At 37.2% G+C, this 24,505-nt stretch overlaps 2 long non-coding RNA genes across 3 annotated transcripts; both read right to left on the bottom strand.

Annotated features, from left to right (window-relative positions):
* Positions 1-594: 594 nt before the first annotated feature.
* Positions 595-2,398, bottom strand: LOC113358040. 2 transcript variants are annotated; one of them, XR_003364108.1, is made up of 3 exons: positions 2,169-2,398; positions 1,048-1,160; positions 595-858 (listed from the first exon to the last, which is right to left on the bottom strand). It is a non-coding gene; the product is annotated as an uncharacterized LOC113358040 (long non-coding RNA). The 2 variants fall into 2 exon arrangements; XR_003364107.1 differs by having other exon boundaries at positions 595-1,160.
* Positions 2,399-9,152: 6,754 nt separating this feature from the next.
* LOC113358039 lies at positions 9,153-10,967 on the bottom strand. Its single transcript, XR_003364106.1, has 2 exons — positions 10,720-10,967; positions 9,153-9,718 (listed from the first exon to the last, which is right to left on the bottom strand). It is a non-coding gene; the product is annotated as an uncharacterized LOC113358039 (long non-coding RNA).
* Positions 10,968-24,505: the final 13,538 nt, after the last annotated feature.

Raw genomic sequence — 24,505 nt, 5'->3', positions numbered from 1 at the left:
TCTCAACAGAACAGAACCCAATTTCTTGTTATTTTGGAGTAGTGAAAAAAACAAATAAACAAATAAAAAGATGCAATAAAATCATCATTTTTCTTACACACACGAAAATGCAAGTTAAGAGTTCAAGATATTGGATTTAAATTAAGCTTCCGATACGAATCATGGGATAAAAACAGTCTATCATTTTCAGTTGATCTAACAAGATGCCCACAAGGAGATTTAAAGCTAAAAGGATACAAAAGTCAGTTTAGCCATCACATATTTACAACAAACAAAACTGACCAGCAAGTAGTAAGCTTGGGAAAGTGGTTCAGGTACTCCTCAAAATCTAACAGTTGAGAGCATAGTTATTAAGAGGCAGATAAATCAAAATCCCCAAAAAAAAAAAAAAAAGAAGATATTAAAGTAGTGGAGAAATGAAATATATGTACATCCTATGTATCAAAATGAGAGTTCTATAGTTTTAAACAATACAAATTCAGCACTTAGCGTCACCTACTTGTTTTACATTAAACTGACCTAGCAATAACTTAAGATAGAAAAACTGAAGTGGTAGTAATATATAAACAGAACATGTGCAAAATGAGTCATGTCTCCGGTTCTTTAGACACCTAAAGGTCAGACCTTCCCTTCATTTCACCACCAAGTTTCATTTACAAAACACATAGAGTCTGTACAAGATCCCATGTATTTAAAACAGCAAAATGTAATCAAATTGACATGAAATAAAACAAGAAAACTTCCCCGTATAGCCCTGTGATATACAATATCATATAAGCTTACAAAATACTAACTTTCCAAGGGATAAAGCCTGCCGTAAGCTCCGCCTGGCTTACTATTGCGACTTCTCTCCGTACTCTGTGGGGGGAAAACAAAACAAAACCGGGTGAGCGAATGTCCAGTAGGGGGTATAACAACGAAATATAATGCCAGCACTAAACGGGGATAAATAGACACGAGCAGCAGCTACATAAAAATGCAGAAATGTAAATCTTAAACAAATATAGATCATAAGAATATCCAGATCCGCAATTAAAGATACTCTACTATTTTCATGGCCAGTGCCACCGTCAGGGTAGTTCTGGTTACCAGCCATCGTTGCCGCAACGATCTTCCGGGTTGCCACCGAGATGGAGGGGTGCCACTTAGGCCCGACGTTCCTAAAGTAGAGCCCTCAAGTTTCCAAATCAAATCAGTTCATAATGGAAACATTCACCATAAACTTTTCAGCAAATACGATATTACAAGATAAAAATGTAAGGCTTTTAAGTTACTGTGTACACAAAAGTTCATCTCATGGGGTCTTGCCAAATGCACAAACACTTAACAGCAAGACAAAGGTCATTTGAAACATAACAGAAGATGGAAAGAATTTCATATATAAAGCATCACCCTTTAAATTGGGGTTAAAACATAAATCTTGTAAAACAATGAAGTAAGTCCTAATTTCCGAGAAGAGACAAAGCTAATACAGTGAAGATACATAGAACCAATCAAATATGAGTAAAATAGAGAGCACAAGACAGTAAAAAAAAAATGGGTCTATTTTATAAGAAAAAAAAAACGAAGAATCGGTGGATTGAAATCTTTGAGTTGCAAGGTCGGAAGGAGATTAAATTACAAAATCCATGGAAAGGAATTTCAGTTTTTGGCAGTTCCAAATACAAAGTTCACTGAGTCATTTTCACAAACAGGTGTTGGCTATTTTAGAAACTCAATTCAACAAGGAAGTAAATGGCTGCACAGATCCTTAGTTTTCATCAAAATCATTTGTAACATCCAAAATGATACGCAGTTCAAAAGTAAGGGATAATATATAGAAATGAAGGGAATTTAAACCAACACATGACTTAATTTAGGGTGAGAGAAAAACATAACTTGAATGCATGTCGCCAAAACGTCTTTAATCTTCCGAAAATCATTTCTGCCATTTCAAAAGGACATGCAATTGATATTTAAACACGAGAACATGGGTACTTTGAAGGAGGTGGATGAGCTATCAAACTCCCGGTTAAGAAAACAGCCAAAATGGTAAAATTATTAAAACGAAATAGTTATGCAAGTGCGATGCAAGTTCAGAACATTCAAATCAGTAGATATAGATTAAAGTAGATATCAATTGCAAAAGAATTGACTTCAAAAATAAATAAAATGGAAACAAGCCCTACCTTTGTGTAAGATAAATTTACCCGAGTAGCAAAGAGGTGATAAGCTCGAATTTGGATTTAAAGGCCACAAATTCTTCCTTTGCTTGAGATAGTTTTCAAATTAAATCAGTGTATAAGTTGAATGAGAGCAGAAGAAAAACACGGTGGAAGAACTGGAAACGGGATGAAGGGGGTTTGTTTTGCAAATTAGAGAAGCTTCTGAGAAGAACAATAAAAAATACAATAATTTCCCTAGCTTGCTGCTCATGTCGATCACGTGGCAATCATGCGAAAAATAAATAATTTTAGAAGGTATTTACTAATCATGCTCACCATTATAGGGGTGTACATCGGGCCGGGCAGGCCGGCCCTAGTCCGAATATATCACAGGCCGGGCTGGACAGACTTAGCAACCTAACTACCCATTAAGTTTCACAGGCCAGACCGGGCCGGGCAGCATCAGAAATTTACCACCCATGGCCTGTCCAAGCCTGTCAAACAAGACGGGCCAGACCAGGCCGGGCGGGTATCAGGCCTTGACAAGTAACAACAGTAAATGAGAAGATAAATTGCATAAAATTGTAGATTGTTCAAATCAAACTTCAACAAAAAATTCATAACACCACTACTAGGCAACTATCAAACAAATTCATAACACTACTACTCCAAAACTTATTTCATCTTACTAATCAAAACAATGAAATGAATAAAAACTTTATTCCTCTTTGTCTAGCTCTTCATCAGAATCACCACTTACACCACATGACTTCAGATTCTCTACCGTCTACCTACATAAATCAAGAAAAGTAAAAATTTAATCAACAATTCAAGTAATATTAATTAACACAAACAATAATATCGATGAACAAATTGTAAATTCAGTGCACATCAAGTTATAGCCTACTTGTATCTAAAGAGATGATAAGAAGTAAATTCAGTGCACATCAAGTTATAGTCTGCTTGTATCTAAAGAGTTTATAAGAAAATAGAACAGACAGACATAGACATGAAAATAAAATGAAAAAATTGCATTAATTTTACCTTAAAGAGACACATGATGATTCAGAGACATCATTCTCATCATCAACTGGAGTAATATCGTCGTTTAGTGGATCTAGTGTCATCGTACGATTTTTCAGTTCATCTTTCCACCAATCTTTTAGAATCACACAGCATTCCAACATTTGCGGTGTTAAGCTACTGCGATAATCACTCAACACACGCTTTCCGAGAGAAAGCGCAGATTCAGAAGCAACTGTGGAGACAGGGACTGCTAGTACATCTCGTGCAATACAAGAAAGAACTGGATATCGTTTTTCATTAGCTTTCCACCAACCCAATATGTCAAAATTCTTCATATCTTCAAAAGTTGCTGGTTCTGGCTCTGCGAAGTATCTCGTCGGTTCTTCTGATGCTGAAGAAAGGGGATCCCTCCTATTCTGACTTCGGGATTGCCAAAAGGAGTCATCTTCGTCGTCGGAGATTGTCTCTTCTTGCATCTGCAGAACACTCTGTAAAGGTGGTTGATTACCATTAGAAATTGAGTTAATACTAGAACCATTCTGCATTTGCTCATTTAACATAATAGCATACTCTTCAAATACACTTTTAAGTTTAGCTACTATCAAAGATTTTTGCTCTGCATGACAACGAATGACATGTGCAGAAGTACTAAAACAACTCTGAATATCAGCTAATGTAGTTTCCAATCCTCTGAGATTAAGACGGGGATCAAGAATACATCCAATGCCGAATAAAATAGGAATCTCATCCCAATATTTGACAAACTTCTTTTCCATAACAACAATAATGTCCTTGAGATGATTCATATGCCTGTTTTTCTGTAAGACCCTCCCAATTCTAAATAAGTAATTAAGAACAGAGTTACTTGTCACATAATCGACACCAGAAAAATGTTTGGTTGCATCATAGAAAGGCTTCAAGAACTTGCATAATAATTCAGCAATATCCCAATCATAATCAGTTAAATCAGAACATGTCCTATCAGCAAGAAAGCTTGAAATTGCAGAACGATAAGGAAGTGCATCTTTTAGCATGAAATAAGTAGTGTTCCACCTGTGCTTGACATCTAGCTGAAGCTTTTTTGGTTTCAAACCCATTGATGTGCATAATGCTCGAAACTGGTCATATCTTACAGATGAAGCAAAAATGAATTCTATACTAGATTTAACATGAGAAATCATTTCTTGAAAATCCTTAACTTTCTTCCTGCTATCATCTATGAATAAATGCAAGATATGACAACAACATCTTACGTGAAATAGATCTCCTTTAGATGGCAAGTCAGGCAGCATCACTTTTATCCGTTGAACCGAAACAGTATTTGCACTAGCGTTATCCAAGGATAATGAGAAAATCTTCATAGAAATCCCCCAATCATTGGCAAGTTTCTGAATAAGAAACTCACAAATATGATCTCCAGTGTGGGACTTGTCAACTAAAGTAAAAGAAATTATCCTTTTATGCAAGACCCAATTTTTGTCTAAAAAGTGAGCAGTGATAGACATGTAACTTAGCTTCTGACACGACAACCACAAATCTGATGTCAAAGATATTTTTCCAGGTGCCTCTAATAAAGTTCTCTTTAAAACTTGTTTTTCCATTTCAAAAAAATTTAAAATATCACGCCTAACAGTGGCTCGAGAAAATTTCACAAATCGAGGGTGAAAACTGTCGTTTATAAACCATTGGAAAAATGGATCTTCTACGAACTGAAATGGCAACTCCCTCAAAATAATCAACTTTATAATGTTCTTTCTAGCTCTTGCTTGATAGAATCGAAATGCATTAAAAGTACCTGACCCAATTGGAGCTATTAATGTCTGTGTTTCATCAGCAGATTGGTTCTTTTTCAAACAGCTGTCCATGTGCCTTTTGAGATGAGAAGTGCCTGCTTTCGGATCCCCCGAAAACTTTCGGTCACATATCTTGCACTGTGCAAGCTTCAACCTCTTTATCTTTTGTGGATCATCTGGATCCACTTCTTCAATTTGTTCAAAACCTTTCCATACTATAGACGTTAGTTTTCTTTTTTTAGTTCCACCGGTAGCAGGGGATGGTAATTGTGAGTCTGTAACATTTGAAGTGGGTGTTGTTTCAACCAAATCAGAAACACCCATGCTTCAAATTAGAGAAAAATCACAAACCTGGTCAACTAAAGAAAAATTAGTAAACTTATGTTCAGTAAGTGTCACAAAACTATCAAAAAACATCAATTAAAACTAACTTTTTGATTACATTGATAAAGAACCAGACAACTAACAAATCTTAGCTATAAAACTGACTTTTAATTGTAAATTTAAATCTATCATGACAATAAATTTTTTTTCCAAATCAACCAATACCTATAGTATCATGCTTTCAACACCATCCAAAATAAAAGCATAGAACATAATTGAATGTATTAAATATCATTATCAATTGCAGTAGATTAGAACAAAAAACTTACAGTTTTATCAGCCCCTTCTTCTCCAAAATAAATTTACAGTAGATACTGAATGGATTCAACCCTATAAATAAAGAAGGCGGTTGCATTATGATTAAAAAGGATTTCAATTTTGCAAATCGTATAATAATCCATTGATTCCATTCTGAATTTGTACCAACAGGAGACACAATATTTGGCTGAAATCTCTCTAGAGAATACGAGAGAAAGGAAATAACGAGATAAAAAAAGGAGATGACGAGAGAATATGATAGAAAGGAAAGTAAAATCTCTGATTAAGAACAAAAGGATACTAATTTTGGCAGAAAATTTTGATCTCTCTAACCTAGAGTTCGGAGGAGATAACAAGAAATGAAGAAAGAATGAAAAATTATGAGAAAAAGGGAAAGAATAATGAAAAAATAATATACGTATATTATAATTTTATTTTTAAGAATATAATATTTAAAGGGTTATTCCGCACGCCGGGTACTTAAACAGGCTATCGGGTAAGCAGACAGGCCGGGTAACTAAACAGGCTACCAGACAGGTGAACAGGCTGGGCTCTAATTTTTGAACAAAAACCCGAGTCCGCCCACTTAAAATTATCGGGCAGGCTGGGCTAGCCCATGACAGGATATCGAGCGCCCATGGGATCCTTCGGACCCAGACGGTATATGGCAGGTAGCAGGCTTCCGGGCATTTTGTACACCCCTACTCACCAATTGCTATTAAAGGATGACTACTTAGCTAAACAAACTTTCTCATGAGTTGGGCTAGGGTTCAAAGTCCAACGAAAAATATACATGTCGTCCACCATTACACCCTAAAAAAAGAATTGCGTCCCGCAATTCAAATTACAATGAAGAGCTATGAAGATTACCTTCAACTAGCTTCGGCGCGAAACAAAATTTTAGCGCGACAATGATAAATTAGAAAGTTACCCATGATTACGGCACTTTTAGCTTCCCCTTTAACCTCTGCCAGCTATTAGGACAGGGAACCAATAAAGTTTAGCAAAAATTGTACTGAAGTAGACAAATCATGAGTCAAAGAGTCGAACTAAGAAATCATCGTCAGATCAGACCCAAAAATATTTCTACACACTTTGACTAGTATAAAATCAATAAAAACCAAAGTATGTAATGGTAGCAACAGAGAAAAATGAAAAGGTAGTTGCATGGACAAAAATAGTACCAACCCTATAAAACCTGTAGGATCAGAATCTCGCAATGACAATGTTTCAGCGAAATTATCAATGACACAGCACAACAGCGTCGCAGAACAATTTCAGAAATGATAAAATAAATGACGTCAACTAAGATCACAAGAAAGATATGATAGTCCTGCGAAAATTAGAGAGTTTGCGAAAAAAGCATTTGTAAGGTTGCGAGAATGTCGCAGATCATACCCGAAAATAAAGGACAGATTAGCTGTCATCCACTATGTATTTCCTTATAAATAGTCGTTCGAGTTGTAAAGAATGGGAGAGATCTTTTTTGAGTAAGAAACAAGTAAATAGGAGAGAGAAAGTTCAGAGCAGAGATTATGCTTGATTTCTTTATCTTTTCTTGTAAGAACATTCAAAGATTAATCAATAAAATTAAGAGTGTAAACCTAAAAATGAGTTGATTAATAATGAAATCATATGAGGGGTGTAGTGTAGGATTTCCTGCAACTACATAATGGCGCTAGAAACAGGGAAGCGGAGATCGAAAGTTGAAGATTGTTGTTGAGAATATTCAAATCAAGAAAGTGATTAAATAAATCAGTGAATCGATTAGAAGAAAGATGAATAAAATTAATGTAGATGACAAAAGATTGGAGTGTAATATGATAACAAAAACGATGATTAATGAATTCCACGAAAACATCAAAGGAAGAATACATAAACGAAATTTTGAAGGAAGAAAAGTTACGGCGGTAGAAAAGACATCACCCTTGAAAGATTGGGAAAAGCAAAAAATTACATTCATGGCGGCAGAAATACCAAAAGAAAATTTAAACCACACATCTCCATTGGTTGTAACAGTACCTATTACGCGAAAAAAGAGGGAGACAACGACAAAATCCACAGGAGAATGGATATTGAACAGAACTTTAATCGATACAGGAAGTTCAGTGGATATAATATTTTATCACGCATTACGGGGAATGGAATTTAAAGATAAAGAAATGTCCAGTTCAACATATTTTGTTCACGGTTTTGGAAAATCCATACCAAAATCTAAAGGAGAGATAGTGGTACGAATTCCACTTGGAGAAATCGAAACACATGTAACGTTGTGCGTGGTGAATATGGAATCACCATATAATATGTTATTAAGAAGACCATGGATACATGCGATAAAAGTTGTGGTATCAACGTTGCATCAATGTATTGAATTCCCCACACCAAATGGAATAGGTAAAATCATAGGAGATGTTGACAATGCGAAATTATGTCATCAGATTGAAGTAAAGCATTATGAAGGACAAGCAAAAAAGAAACAATTTCGCAGAAAGTTGGCAAAGGAAGCAAAGAAAGAAGAAGAATTTAGAGTATATATGATAAGGGCAAAAGAAGGCAAAGGAATACCCAGCGAAATTTCGGAAGAAGGAGAAGGACCTATGAAAATAATAAAAGAACCAACACCAATGGGAGAACCTAAACTCACTTACGCTGCCGGAGAACCAACAAAAGAAATAAACGTTGGGACTATAGAAGAACCTCTAATATTGAGAATTGGGACCAAAAATGGATATGGAAGAAGAAGAAAGAACTATTAACTTGTTTCGAGAATATAAAGATGTTTTCGCAGGAAACACGGATGAGATACCGGGAATAGATCCATCAATTGCATGCCACAAGTTGGAGATTAACAAAAATGTGAGACCATTTAAACAGAGAATAAGAAAAATTGCAACAACTTATCATTCCCAAATAGAAGAAGAATTACAGAAAATGCTTGAGGCGGGAATCATAAGAGAAGCTAAATATCCAGAATGGATAGCGAATATGGTCATTGTCCCAAAGAAAAACAAAGGAATCAAGATTTGCATAGATTTCACTGATTTAAACAAAGCTTGCCCCAAAAATAGTTTTCCGCTACCAGATATTCCTCAAATGGTGGAATCTGCAGCGGGAAATGATAGAGTATCATCGATAGGGTATCATCTTTAGATGGGTAAAAAGGGTATAACCAGATCCCTCTCGCTGAAGAAGATCAAGAACATACTAGCAATAAAACTGACCAGCAAGTAGTAAGCTTGGGAAAGTGGTTCAGGTACTCCTCAAAATCTAACAGTTGAGAGCATAGTTATTAAGAGGCAGATAAATCAAAATCCCCAAAAAAAAAAAAAAAAAGATATTAAAGTAGTGGAGAAATGAAATATATGTACATCCTATGTATCATAAGTCTTGCACAGCAAAATGAGAGTTCTATAGTTTTAAACAATACAAATTCAGCACTTAGCGTCACCTACTTGTTTTACATTAAACTGACCTAGCAATAACTTAAGATAGAAAAACTGAAGTGGTAGTAATATATAAACAGAACATGTGCAAAATGAGTCATGTCTCCGGTTCTTTAGACACCTAAAGGTCAGACCTTCCCTTCATTTCACCACCAAGTTTCATTTACAAAACACATAGAGTCTGTACAAGATCCCATGTATTTAAAACAGCAAAATGTAATCAAATTGACATGAAATAAAACAAGAAAACTTCCCCGTATAGCCCTGTGATATACAATATCATATAAGCTTACAAAATACTAACTTTCCAAGGGATAAAGCCTGCCGTAAGCTCCGCCTGGCTTACTATTGCGACTTCTCTCCGTACTCTGTGGGGGGAAAACAAAACAAAACCGGGTGAGCGAATGTCCAGTAGGGGGTATAACAACGAAATATAATGCCAGCACTAAACGGGGATAGATAGACACGAGCAGCAGCTACATAAAAATGTAGAAATGTAAATCTTAAACAAATATAGATCATAAGAATATCCAGAGCCGCAATTAAAGATACTCTATTATTTTCATGGCCAGTGCCACCGTCAGGGTAGTTCTGGTTACCAGCCATCGTTGCCGCAACGATCTTCCGGGTTGCCACCGAAATGGAGGGGTCCCACTTAGGCCCGACGTTCCTAAAGTAGAGCCCTCAAGTTTCCAAATCAAATCAGTTCATAATGGAAACATTCACCATAAACTTTTCAGCAAATACGACATTACAAGATAAAAATGTAAGGCTAAGTTACTGTGTACACAAAAGTTCATCTCATGGGGTCTTGCCAAATGCACAAACACTTAACAGCAAGACAAAGGTCATTTGAAACATAACAGAAGATGGAAAGAATTTCATATATAAAGCATCACCCTTTAAATTGGGGTTAAAACATAAATCTTGTAAAACAATGAAGTAAGTCCTAATTTCCGAGAAGAGACAAAGCTAATACAGTGAAGATACATAGAACCAATCAAATATGAGTAAAATAGAGAGCACAAGACAGTAAAAAAATGGGTCTATTTTATAAGAAAAAAAAACGAAGAATTGGTGGATTGAAATCTTTGAGTTGCAAGGTCGGAAGGAGATTAAATTACAAAATCCATGGAAAGGAATTTCAGTTTTTGGCAGTTCCAAATACAAAGTTCACTGAGTCATTTTCACAAACAGGTGTTGGCTATTTTAGAAACTCAATTCAACAAGGAAGTAAATGGCTGCATAGATCCTTAGTTTTCATCAAAATCATTTGTAACATCCAAAATGATACGCAGTTCAAAAGTAAGGGATAATATATAGAAATGAAGGGAATTTAAACCAACACATGACTTAATTTAGGGTGAGAGAAAAACATAACTTGAATGCATGTCGCCAAAACGTCTTTAATCTTCCGAAAATCATTTCTGCCATTTCAAAAGGACATGCAATTGATATTTAAACACGAGAACATGGGTACTTTGAAGGAGGTGGATGAGCTATCAAACTCCCGGTTAAGAAAACAGCCAAAATGGTAAAATTATTAAAACGAAATAGTTATGCAAGTGCGATGCAAGTTCAGAACATTCAAATCAGTAGATATAGATTAAAGTAGATATCAATTGCAAAAGAATTGACTTCAAAAATAAATAAAATGGAAACAAGCCCTACCTTTGTGTAAGATAAATTTACCCGAGTAGCAAAGAGGTGATAAGCTCGAATTTGGATTTAAAGGCCACAAATTCTTCCTTTGCTTGAGATAGTTTTCAAATTAAATCAGTGTATAAGTTGAATGAGAGCAGAAGAAAAATACGGTGGAAAAACTGGAAACAGGATGAAGGAGGTTTGTTTTGCAAATTAGAGAAGCTTATGAGAAGAACAATAAAAAATACAATAATTTCCCTAGCTTGCTGCTCATGTCGATCATGTGGCAATCATGCGAAAAATAAATAATTCTAGAAGGTATTTACTAATCATGCTCACCAATTGCTGTTAAGGGATGACTACTTAGCTAAACAAATTTTCTCATGGGTTGGGCTAGGGTTCAAAGCCCAACGAAAAATATACATGTCATCACACCAAGTATCGACGAGATCTTTAGAATTGTTTTTAGATTTAAAGACATTTTGTGATAATCCATTATTAACAGAATCCGTTCTGTGTGTGATTGACCACAAGAAGATTCAAGTGTTGTTGTGCAGGTATTTGAAGGCAATATAAGATGTGAAGACGAAGAAGAATTCTTATTAGTTTTCATATCTTGTGGATTTAGTGCACAAACCTTGATCGGCTGGAATCCAACTAGAATCAGTTTATCTTTGATAGATCTAATTGATTAGTTGCATGAGATCGACATTCTTTATATTTCTCTTTGAGATCTATATCGATTGAGTGCAAATCTAGACTTGACTATTTTGATAGTTATTGGATAGATTGATCTAACCAGACAAAGGAGTTTATTAGATTAAACATAAGAGCCTTTATCAATGACTCATCTTATCTATAGCAGGATTGATTAGAGTGGTTACCAAACAGATTCTTCCTTTGTTGTTTGAAATACGATCCAAAGGACTTGTTATTCACGTGCGTGAATCTAGAAGTCGAAGGCGAAGGGATACTGGGGAAACTAAATAGCTAGGGGTAGTCTGTTTGGTCTCAACTATACGAAGTTGGTATTAGATTTTTTATATCGGATTAACTCTGAGAGTATTCAAAGCTGGACTAGGTCCTGGGGTTTTTCTGCATTTGCGGTTTCCTCGTTAACAAAATCTTGTTGTGTCTTTTACTTTGTTTTCCACATTATAATTGTTATTATAATTACGTAAAATACACAAGTACGTTAACTCCGTAATACTTGATATTGATCCTATAGAGTTTCGGTTTTCCGAACCTATTATCAAGTACACACTTTGTTGTCGTATCGCCTCGATCTTGTATCCAAAGTCAATCACACAAGTTATCTTTTTGTTGTATTGTCTCGACTTTGTCCATAGACGATCACAATCGGTAGAGGACTTATAGGTTGATAAATAAAAGATTGTGGTGTATTTGGGTACCCTCATCTTTTCACTTTGAGCATAGGCTAAAGTTTTACTGGGACAATTGGTGAAATGGTTCGTGAACCGTAACGCATAGTTCAAAAATCAGGATGCAACAGTTCGTGAACCGGGTTCGCCAACCTTACTCGGCTCATGAACTCATATGGACACAGTTCGTTAACTGGGATCTCCAACTGTTAGCCTTTTTCACCAATATAGAAAATTCAGATCACCACAGTTCGTGAACTATCCCATTCTGAACTTGCGGTTTGCGAACTGCTTTGCCAACCTTCCTTTATTCCATAAACTTAGATATATATGGTTTGCGAGATGATTCGCCAACCTACCCTGAGTTGAAATAATAGAAGTTCTAAGTTTCTCTCTTTTGATGTTTGAAACATTCCCAAATAATAAAAATCATTACTTGGGAAATTTTCAATTGAACCGCAAAATTAATTCTTGATCAGTAAATTGTTTCGAACTAATATTGTTAAGAACCTTTGAACATCTAATGGTTGAATCATATTTCGAGATGTTTAACAAGCAAGATTGACTCGAAATATCTTTTCTGCAATAAATTTACTAGAAGTCATACGACATAATCTCAAAAATATAAAATGGTGATGTATGTGAGTAAATAGAATGGTCCAGTCTTCACATATCTTGTTGATGAAGTTATCCAAATATACTTTCCGATCGCCAGTCTTCAAGGGGGATTTCTAATACTCAACTACCAACTTATATACCTAGTTTGAGACTTCACTTATTAGACTAGAAATTAAGATATAATTTTGATCAATTCCCATTGATTAGAAGCTTGAGATATAAAAAAAAATTGTGGGTTCAACCGAGCAGTGCTCTAACAATCTCCGTTTTTTTCAATTTTAGTGACAAAACTATTCAACATCCACTCTTCCCGTAAAGATATGACAATTAAGCAAAAGTTCAAAAGAACTCTCCCTCATTTGATGTTATTCCCGAAATAACAACATGGGCGACCTCACTCTAATCACAAGAGAAGGATTTGTTTCTTGACCTTAACCAAACACTGGTATATTAAGCAAGAATACTAGATGGAAGATCATCTGAATTACATGTTTCATAGAAGACATTAGCATAACGAGGTACACAATCATGGATTACACATTCAGATATTCTAAAATTCTTGTTGAAAAAAATTCTTATGAAGAAGAGTTTTTCCGATCGGCCTAAGGTAATTGTGAATCTTTAGAAAGGCTATTACATAATGGAATGACCATAGAGAGGAAGATAAGAATAACATCAATCTCTTTATTGAAACACAAGCTTCGTTTCCCAAAAGATATGAATACAATCAGGGGCAAAGATATCAACTTGGACCAAGTATGAACTACAACTACACGAATAGCTTTCTGAAGGTCTTGAAACTTCCGCATATCTAAAGGTTTGGTAAGAATATCAGCCAATTTTCGTTCAGAAGGCACAAACTCAATTTTGACAATATCGTTCTCAAAGAGATGTTATATAAATTGATATCTTAAGAAATAAAAGGACTTAAAAAGGTAGTTAGGGTTTTGAAATATTTGTAACATCATTAAATCATGTGTAATAGTGGTATCTAGTGTCTTGGTTGTTTTTAAATCTTGAAATAAATTTTGATTTCAGTATTTCTTTATTTTTAGCTTTAAAAAATTAGGTCTAAAATCAAAAATCTTCACAAGTCTTGAACGAACTTTCTTACCACTATAAAAATTGGGTCAATTTTTGGCAAAGAAATTTCTTTTTAATTAGAATTTTTTTAATTTTTTTAGATTTTCATTTTAGAAATTGTATTAGGGAAACTTTGTTTTTGGACATTGGACTTTATTATTCTTTAAACCCTAAGGGTAAAGTTTAAATATAAACTACGACAGGGAAGGACGATAGTTACGATACTATCTCGGCCCCTCGGGTTTGCACACTGACGTAGAAATTCGTGGCCTGAGTCGGCTTCAGCAGTTCATTCACCGTCTGGAATAAGAGGTAAGATTCTAACCACTCGTGAATCCCCTGTCAGAGGGTTTACTAGACGCCTTTATAATGCATATATGTTGAGGTCTGAAAACGGTTTTAATTTCTAGTAAGGGCAGTGACTGGCCAAAATAAGATAAAGACTCGGATTTTGATATGTGTAAAAATACCTTATTTATGTTATATTGTTTATGCTTTCTGAAAAAGTGGTGGTCTAACAACTTCACCCAATATTTCGCTTAGCAATCTGTATGGACTAACTCCAATATACTTTTAAGATAATCAACTAGACAGTTAGACTCAATCTTAATAAAAAGTATATCAAGGAGTTATATCTCAATTTCTCGATTCAATAAGCAAATAGAAATCTGCGAGTTTAATTGAATACAAGAGAAATTAACTTGAACGGTACCAAAGACCAATGTTCAAGTATCAATCAATTTCAATCAACAACCAAAGGTTGGATTTACCAATTGATCAATTCAACGCACAACCTGTGATATTTTAATTATATAACAAAATATAATACGAAAAAGAAACAACAGAGACACTAGAAGTTTTGTTAACGAGGAAACCGCAGATGCAGAAAAATCTCGGGACCTAGTCCAGATTGAACACACATTGTATTAAGCCGCTACAGACACTAGCCTACTACAAACTAACTTCGGTCTGCACTGTAGTTGAACCCCAATCAATCTCACCCTGATCCAAGGTACAGTTGCGCTCCTTACGTCTCTGATCCCAGCAGGATACTACGTATTTGATTCCCTTAGCTGATCTCACCCACAACTAAGAGTTGCTACGACCCAAAGTCGAAGACGTTAATAAACAAATTTGTATCACACAGAAAAGTCTACATGAATAGATAAATTTGTCTCCCACAGAAATACCTACGAGTATTGTTCCGTCTTTTGATAAATCAAGGTGAACATGAACCCATCGATAACCCGACTTATATTCCCGAAGAACATCCTAGAATTATCAATCACCTCGTAATAATCTTAATTGACTAGCGAAACAAGATATTACGGAATCACAAACGATGAGACGAAGATGTTTTTGACTACTTTTTTTATCTTGCTTATCGGAGAAATCAATCTCGAGCCAATTTTAGAATTGTACTCAATACGATAGAAACAACAAGATCAGATCACGCAACTACATAGAAAATAGTTGGGTTTGTCTTCACAATCCCAATGAAGTTTTCAACTCGTCAACCTTATACAAGTAGTATCACACAGAAGGTGTGGGGATTAGGTTTCCCAGTTGCTAGAGTTCTCCTTTATATAGTCTTCAAATCAGGGTTTGCAATCAATGCTACCTTGGTAACAAAGCATTCAATATTCACCGTTAGATGAAAACCTGATTAGATTCAAGCTAATATCTTTCAATTGTTAGATCGAATCTTAGCTTGTTATACACAAATGAAATGCACGTTCATTTAGGTTTGTGTAACCGTACCCAAACGTGTACACCTAGTTGGTTCAACAGTAGTTAACTAAATGGTTAGCCATATGAGCACTTTCATATCAACCTTATTCATCTTCACCATAACTAGTCCAAATGACTCAAATGAACTAGTTCAAGAGTTTTTCAATTGTTTGGATCTTATAGAAGTATACAAGACACAATAGAAGCAAAATCGGTTTTGATTCACTCGAATCGATTCATGAACATTATAGCCACGGTTTGCAAATTGCATTCCTTATTATATAAATATTTTAGTTCATAAACAAACCAATTTTAGGAAGTAACACACTTAAGTATGCGTACAGGTATGCGTACTTAAGTAACCGGATTTGAGTTTGTTTTGGTTTTCAAACTCAGCAGAAATTTGTCATGTACCTAGCTGTTGATGGTGGGTTTTAGTTCAAAGCTAAAATTGTAAAACATGTATTTAATGCGCTATCATCCTGCAAGGGGTAAAGTCATTTTTAAAAGTGACGAGTGCAAAAAACCTCCTCGCCCACTAAGCAATTCAATATATATGAAATTCGGTCAGAATGGTGCGCGTAGTAGCAATCCCAAATATTCTGTGATTTCTATTTATACCAGCATTATTAATTAATGCATCATTTGCCTAGTATTTTTTCGTGCTATGTTCTTAGCCGAACTCTCATTATTGACATGACATGACGATTAAGTGTTCACTCTCAGCAGAGTAGCATGAATCTCCCGAAGTGCCAGTATTGAGATCTGCATGAAAATACCCATACTACATCATTCTCTGACAAAGATAGCTCGATCGACTGTCCATATCAGTCTCAAAATGATCACGGCCATACAATTTGGCCGCGCAATTCAACAAGCCCTGCGGAAATAGGCAATCATCGCGATGACTGTTGGTGGGCCCACCAAAACCCCGACCGGTCAGACTTCACCTAACATACTTCAACGCCATTGAACGCCAAACCCAAGTGTTGGTGGTTGTGCAGTTGAAGGAGAGATCGAACGAGCTAGACCGTACAAAACGGTCTCAGAAGCATCACGACCGTCCAACTTCGCCAGCCTAGTTGGACGGCTTAGATCTTCCTACAAACGATTAAAGAAATGTCGGCATGATCAGCGGCGGCCCAATTTTCCCCTTGGACAATCGACTTGCCTGCGGTAAGCCTATAGGGTGCTTAACCGTTTTCCCAAACTCGAGCAAACATGCTGTATTTGAAACCCTAATTTGGGTCACGGCAGTTTACGACTGTCGCAAATCAATCGTGTTCGTCCAAACTCGCCAGCCTAATTAGACGGCTTAGATCGCGTTTCACACGGTCGAGGGGGTGCACACGAGTTCACCACCGGCTTGATTTTATCCTCACTTGATCGACTTTCCCAAGGGAAGTCAATGACATGCCAAAACATTTGATCGAACTAGGATGGATGTAGCTGTCTCAAAACCCTAATTGGGGTTTATGGCAACACACTTTTGTCGCAAATTGATCACAACCATCCATCTTCGCCAGCCTAAACGGGCGGTATAGATCAAGATTCAAGTGGTCCCAAAGGTGTTAATGTGATCATTGTCGACCCACCTCTATACGTGACCGACCGACCTATGCAAACCAGGGCTCAATGCCTCGAAACGCACGCCCAAAGAGGGGTGGGCCACACGTCTTTCAAACCCTGAATTGCATCAACGACAATATGTAACTGCCGTAAATCATCTCGTCCATCCAACTTTGCCAACCCAGTTGGACGATGTAGATTTATTTCCAGCAAGCCAACAAACCAGCATGGTAATCACCGGCCATCTCTCTTTCATGGGGAGCGGTCGACCAAGTGATGGCTCGCCCATGCAGCCTTCAAACGATCACCCGAAGATGACCGGTCATGCTACCTTTTTAAGACGCCCAATCCTCGACTTATTCAATCAAGCTCTAAAACAACGATGCATCATGCACATCGATTATTTTTAGTTGCTTGCTTAAAAGCGATGCTTCACATGCATCGAATACATACGATATTTTATAAATATCGCTTCATAAATAACTTAGTTATTTAACCTAATAACGCCATGCGTTATTCTTTGCGGCAAGTCCCACGACTTGACCCACCTACTCGAGATATCAAACATGTCACAAACTAGGGGATACTTACTGAGGTATTGGTCTGGCGGTTTACAGCATGCGGCGTGCAACGCGCCCATTACGAGAACGTGTCAGGAAAGGACGAACGGTTATCGATGATGGAGTGTGGGTGAAGGTGTGACCACGCAATGATCACCACCTCTTACACAACTTCATTAATCCACTACTTAACCTCCTCCACTCCCTACGAGATCAGGATTGCGCTCAAATGACTTGTATAAATAGGTTTTCAACCTATTTGGACAAAAAAGGGGGAACACAAGTGTTGTTAACATAGTATCCAGAAAACACCCAGAACTGATAGCTTACATTATGCAAGCCAGTTCCACATTCTGATACAACTCATAAATAGCCACACCTTCAAAATTCAATATTTTTGATCTCAATACCTTCTTCGCTTCCCTCCCTAAGATCAACCCTTCTCCTTCACTTTGTGACCGAAGCAAGTCTGGAACGACCATTTCTTGGTTTAGTCCAGAATTGTACAGATTGATCTCTCGAATCTAAAGTACTCCCATGCAGTGCATTTGTTTAGGGTTTAGATTTGTTTCTCATCAACATACCCAAATTTACCAAAAATGGCAGAATCAGTTTTTACCCTCAAACAATTGGCGACCACAGTGGGAGATTGATCTCTCGGTTGCAAAATCAATATTTCAATATTCATTCCAGTTTTCTCAATTTCAAGAGGGTGGATCTTAGATCCAATTCAATCATTAAATTCAATTTAGGTTCAACAACCAATTTCAATTACGGTATTCCATTCGCTAAGAAGCTTCATAAAAATTTGCTTTTTCAAGCAATGCTACTGGAAATGCCTTGGATAGCTGAGCACCAGTAAATCTCCCAGATGAAAGGACCAGAAAGCCGTGTGGAGATACAAGAAAACGTGACTACTTCTTAAAAGAACGCAACGGCTTCTCTGGAGATCCGGATGGAGCAACCGCCTTTTCTGAAAACACCACAAGTATTGTATGGAGCAAACCAGAAATGCCTCAAAGGGTCCACACCCAGAAAGACAAAGTGAAGATTCGCGTAGCTGTTGTTCCAGTATGGAGATAGTCTACAACAAATCTCAACACCATTGGTGTCCTAGGGAGACACCTGCAGAGATCACAAAAGAAAAGGTCTATCTCTATTCCACCACTGCTACCAATTTAAAGTCAGGAATATCTGCTACCACTTCATCAACAAGATATGTTGATACAGAACATGGTATAATTCCGAGAATTCATACATATACAACAACAAAGGAGGCTTAACCTATCTTCAAACCATCATAAATGGTTCGCCTATTACGTCAACCCGGACAACAATGAGACACTCCCTTAGGTGTGACACCTCCGATCACCAGATCCAGAGCCGCTGCCACCATCAATATTTCTTCGAACATAACGCCCCCGGTCGTTACTAAAGCTACTGCCACTTTCCCATCAGGACGATAGACCGGAGGAGTCAGAGGAGGCCAACCCCCTATCACCATTGTTGATTTAATGGAAAGACGAGAAGTTCTCGCTAAGGATCAGACGGACATGTATACAACTCATAAAGAGGGTGTGCATTCATAGATAAAGAAATTCGTGCTGCTCCTGAGAGCTCAAGGGAAAGGAATCAGCCGTCCAATTTCATCACGCGTGAGGATCTAGAACGACTTCTCTAGCATCGAGACAAGGAAAATCCGGTAAACCTGCACCAGCAACAGCCTCCTTATCCTCCTGATGTGCAAAGAGTTCCTCTTCCGAGGGGATACTCTTCTCCTCAATTTTCCCTTTATGACGGAACTGGTAATGCTCGTGAACACATCTCTCGTTTTCTGGAGTCATTAGGAGAGCATGAATACAATCATGTCCTCCGCCTGAAAGAGTTCTCAAAGTCACTTACTGGGAGAGCGTACACCGGGTACAACAACATTGTACCAAATAGCGTATCCAACTGGTGTGAGATGGTAACCGCTTTCAACAAGAAGTATTTCTTCGTATCTTAGCAAATCACCTTTTCATATTTGGGGAGAATGTTCCAACGAAACAATGAGCATCCAAATGCTTATGTCAAGAGATTCAAAATCTATGCACTGGATTGTCACGATCCAAATATGATTGAACAACGATTGGTGAAATTATGCATTAATAGGATGGTACCCATCTATCGTGCTATGCTGAAGAATCTGCAATTCCTGGCATCCTCTGAACTTCGTGAAGCTGTTAAGCACTCGGCTACAACGACACCTGCCCTGCTAGAAAGAAAAAAGCCTGTCAGGAATGAAGAGCTTCATGATATTTGTAGAAGCATACATACCACCAATAGGCAATACAACCTTCAGCTTTCTGTAATAAATTCCATTGAAGCAGCAAGAGGAAAACCACCGAGATACAACATCTCATGCGCGTCCAAAACCCCCAACTCTAATTCCAGTACCACATGCACGACTGTCACAATTATGAAACAACGTCCAAGACATACCATATTTGGCTTGTCGGCAACAACATCAGAGACGCTTTCAGGATTTCGTCTCCCGTAGAAGGAGTAGTTGCATTACCGAAGAAGGTCGCACCTGAGACTTAAGAGGTACATATAGACTCTCCATGTCAAGAGCTTCATCATATTTGAACAACAGGTTAGTTAAGTCATTCGCATGAGGGAACTTCCCTAATCCTCAAAGTCACGATCCAAAGATGATAAAGACAAATGAGTGTAACTGGGGACTGCTCAGCACTATCCATCTCAAAGATGTTGAATTTAGAGAGACGCAAGCACGCTATTGTTAGAGCATAGCTCGGTCGACCTCGCATGTGTTGCTATCTCAAGCATGTTTGTCAATGTTAGTGATCAAAAGTATAAGTCTTGATTTCTAGCCTACATAGCTAAGTCTCGGACTAGGATAGAAAAGTGTAGATGAGCTCAAGGACTTCATGGCGATTCATCATACAACGACGAAGATCAACTCAAGGAACCGTGGAACTTCATCAACAAAAAGGTATGTGGAGACTTGAACTTATCTATCACTCAAAATTCTATCTCTTGTATCTCCTACTTCTTATGAGACAAAAGTCGTATGCTATATAGACTGGATCATACACATTTGATATTTCCAGCCGAGTATATCTCGCCTATCTATATCTCGAAATCATGTGTTGGTAAAGCGTTTCGCTTTGATCAAGTTTATCTTCACCTAGTGACGAAAGTCATGAAAAGTTTGAATTACTTTGAGAATTGCTCTGACGCGAAACGGTCTGTGAATAACGGCTATATAACGTCCTCTGAGAATGTCTCAATGATTGAAATGAGAGTTTATATTACATAACCATGTATTCCTTAATCCGAAGTTTTCGAACTTTGTTGATTGAGAGAAATCGGAGGAATTGGCTTTGCCAAGTCCGCGAACTGACGGAAGTTCTATTGCCGAGAATTTCTGATGGGATTTTCCAAAAACTCGTTTGCATGTTTAGTCCGCGAACTGGAAAAAGTCTCTTTGCCGAGATTTTCTGTTGAGTTTGGAAAACTCCACCGGTTGTCTTAAGTCTGCGAACTTGTTTGTGAGCTTAAGAGGTTATGATCTAAAGATGTGCTCTGAACATGAAACTTAAATTACTAAGGAATGCTTTATGCAAACCGTGGCTATAAAATTCATGAGACGATTCAATCGAATCATCTTTGTTTCAATTGTGTCTTGTATAGTTACATAAGATCTCGTAGCAATTGAACAACTCTTTAACTAGTTCATTTGAGTCAATTGAACTAGTTATGGTGAAGAAGAACAAGGTTAATATGAAATGCTCATATGGTTAACCTTTTGGGTTACTATGTTGAACCAACATACACGTACACGTTTGGGCATGGTTTTCACAAACCCAGTAAACGTCTACCCAAGTGTGTGTGACAAGCTAAGTTTTCGATCTAACGGTTGAGAAATATTAGCTTGAATCTAAATCAGGTTTTCATCTAACGGTGAATGTGGATTGCTTTGTAACTAAGGCAAAACCCTGATTTGAACACTATATAAAGGAGACATCTACATTGTGCAAAACTAATCCCCACACGTCTGTGTGATACTAGTGCGCTCGCTAGAGTCGATTCTCCTTTAACCTTTGGTTTTCTTCTCTAAAACCAGGTTAAAATACTTAATTGGGATTGTGAAGCCAGACCGATACTACTTTTATCGTAGTTGTGTGATCTGATTTTGCATCTTCTATCGTACGAGTACAATCTTTGATTGGCTTGAGATCGTGAGAGTTCTCTGATAGGAAAGATAAAGAAGTCACAAACATCTTCGTCTCACTGTTTGTGATTCCTCGACAAACCGCTTGTGTAGATTGTAGAGAGGTGATTGATTAATCTAGGATGTTCTTCGGGAATATGAGACCGGATTATCAATTGGTTCCTGATCACCTTGATTTCACATCTTAAGACGGAACAAAACCTAGGGTTTATCTGTGGGAGAAATATTTATCCTTTGATAGACTTTTCTGTGTGAGACAGATTTGTTTGTTATCAAGTCTGCGATTTTGGGTTGCAGCAACTCCTGGTTGTGGGTGAGATCAGCTAAGGGAATCAAGTGCGCAGTATCCTGCTGGGATCAAAGGCGTAGGAGTACAACTGTACCTTGGATCGGTGGGAGACTGATTGGGGTTCAACTATAGTCCAGTCCGAAGTTAGCTTAGAGTAGGCTAGTGTCTGTAGCGGCTTAATACAGTGTGTATTCAATCTGGACTAGGTCCCGGGGTTTTTCTGCATTTACGGTTTCCTCGTTAACAAACTTTCTGGTGTCTGTGTTATTTCTTTTCCGCATTATATTTTATATAATTGAAATAATACAGGTTGTGCGTTCGTGATCATCAATTGGAAATCCAACCTTTGGTTGTTGATTGATATTGATTGATCCTTGGACATTGGTCTTTGGTACCGTCCAAGTTATTCCTTTTATTTGATAAAGATTCGCTATTGAGTTTAGCTTGAGTAAAAATCAAATCAAGAGAGAGATATTAACTCCTTGAGATACTTTTATCTAGATTGAGTCTAACTGTCTAGTTGATTCTCTAGCAAAGTATTTCGGAGTTAGTCCATACAGATTGCTAAGTGAAATATTGGGTGGTGTTGTTAGACCCCCGTTTTTTCAATTGGTACCAGAGCAGGCAAACACGTTTAAGACCTAATAAGTCCGTGTTTGTAGCGATCTGACTCTATGGACAAGAGTATTATCTCTGACAACGCAACATCAGTACATGACTACTCAGATAAGTTTTAACGATCTGAAACCATTGAGGAAAACAAGGACAACTGCTTGCTTGAGAAAGTATATGGGTCCTCTCTGTCAAGAAAACAGAAAGTTGAGAAAACTCTTCAAAGGTTATGATGGTGTATACAAACTGTTACAGTCTACCGTTAAAGATCATGAAGAAGAGGTTCGCTCAGAAAAATCTGAATGTGATAATCTTCTTCGTAACCTTTGTATATTAAAAGAGAGGCTTGCCGAAACTGAAGCAATATGTGAATCTCAATAGAAGAGTTTCAATGACAAAAAACGCAGTCTTCTTATCAAAGAGAAATCATTGGAAACCAAACTCACTGCTGCTCATAATAAGGTAAAATCACTGGAAGAGAATCTAAATAGGTTCGGTTCTAGCTCTACAAAACTGTCTTCTATGCTGGGAGCCTATAAAGAACATCATGACAAACGTGGTCTGGGATATAAAGGAACAGACGCTCCTAACAGTGGTAAGACTAAGTTTGTTAAAGCTGTTAATATTTCTCCATGTGAAGAACCTGTGTCAGCTTGCAAAAACGAGGATTCTACTTCTTCTAAATCTGCTCAAAAGAGAACTACTGAACGTAAGTTCTTCAACTGCTATTACTGCGGAAACAAAGGACACTCTGAGCGAAGGTGTCTTCTTCGGATAAGGAATGAAAAACTTCAAAACATTCTTAATTGGATGCATAAATAAGTTGTTAAACCTATATCAAAGATTGGAATCAACCTTGTTCGACCTCAAGGGATATACTGTGATAAGGTTTTTCCTAGTTATGTCTTCAAACCGAAGGATGCCTATTATGGTGGAAGGATAAACAACAAAAGTATGACAGATGATGTGAATCAGCCTGGAAGGAGAAAAAGGAACATAAGAAAGAAAAACGAGTTAAGTTCCTCTAATTTTCTCAAAAAGGACTGTGAATCCAACTCAGACTTCTTACATGTCAACAATCGAGTCTCTGATCTGAAGGTTCACATAAACATACTAAGATGGAATATCAAGAAAACATGGAATGTTGTTAACCCAGGTACTTCTAAATCGTCTCTTGATAATACTTATTCAATTAAACCAGGAAGTTTGTTAAATACCGATGAAAAGGAAAAAGAAGAAGTAAACAATGATGAGCAAGATGCTCATCTTATTACACCCTGACATGTTCATGTTGCATCTCTTTTTAATTTTTCCTATTAAAAAGGGATGCTCTTGATTCTCAGGATTTTTCGTCTTGAGAAAGTTGTCAGGATTGTACTGCATTCGATGTTACTTTATTCCGTTTTCTCCTCAACATCTATTTATTTTACTTTTCTTTGGGCTTCCTAGTCTTTCATAGGCCCGTTTCTCTAGTACACGCACCAACCCTCACGAACGTCATGTTTCCTAGGGTCTGATGGAATTCCTTATATATATATAATATGTTCCAGAGGTGCAAAAAGATTCTCTAAAAATATTTTTGGTGCACAATGGAGGGAAGCAACAAGGTTGATGATGTTGAGCTATGTCCTATTGATATCTCATGCTTTCATGCTCTTGATCATGAAAACGAAGACAAACTGCCAGTTCAGATTTCTTCACAACTGGTAGGAAATCTTTTTAAAGACTTTAA

This window comes from Papaver somniferum, chromosome 3, assembly GCF_003573695.1.
Source record: "Papaver somniferum cultivar HN1 chromosome 3, ASM357369v1, whole genome shotgun sequence".
NCBI classification, from domain to species: Eukaryota; Viridiplantae; Streptophyta; class Magnoliopsida; order Ranunculales; family Papaveraceae; genus Papaver; species Papaver somniferum.
This window is presented reverse-complemented; position numbering and strand designations above follow the sequence as displayed.